We start from the raw sequence: 727 nt of genomic DNA on the forward strand, positions 1-727 counted from the left end.
TGTCTCAACTGTGTGACGGTGTTCGAGCATCGCTTGGGTTTAAATACCTGCTGATGCCGACTATGTTTACCATTTTTCTGCCACATAGAGGGAAGACAGATCCGACTGCAGAATAAACCTGTGCTAGTGGTATACAGTAACAATAAACATGCGCGTAAGACTGGGTGTTTTCTTCCAGTAACTGTTTCTAAGCATGCAGTACATCATACACGCAGTCTTGTTCCTGTGTATAAGTAGTTAGCCTTTTAGATCTATCCAGCACTTTCATATCAGAGCACCCGATTCCATACTTGAATTTTGGGAAGCGGCAAGACAAAACTGTCAGGTATTGAAACAAGCAGTTTAGACCCTGTATATGTGATGCCTTTATATTAGGGATGCTCTGTACTTGGCAAAATACTTGTACTACAGTCAAGTCAGGTGAAGTCAGTCCAGAGGTAAAGTAAGCCCTCAGTGAATTATCTGTAGAGGGGAAGCGACAGTATTTTTTGTTATTTCTATCAAGCATCGCTAACAAATAATTTCACATTATTCCTTTTAACCCGTACTATTTGTTTTGAAAGTGCCAGGGCACCCCTCGCGTTGCACACGACGACGGTGGAGTAGCAAGGGGACTGCAAAGCCCGAGGGCGTGCGGCTAAGCGCTACCACAGGGAGAATCATTTCATCTACTGGCAGCTCTTCGTTGCTTTTCTCCCTGGCTTGGACCCGAGCACGACAGGCGGGC

This window comes from Egretta garzetta, unplaced genomic scaffold (genome assembly GCF_000687185.1).
Source record: "Egretta garzetta isolate BGI_Z169 unplaced genomic scaffold, ASM68718v1 scaffold166, whole genome shotgun sequence".
NCBI lineage: Eukaryota > Metazoa > Chordata > Aves > Pelecaniformes > Ardeidae > Egretta > Egretta garzetta.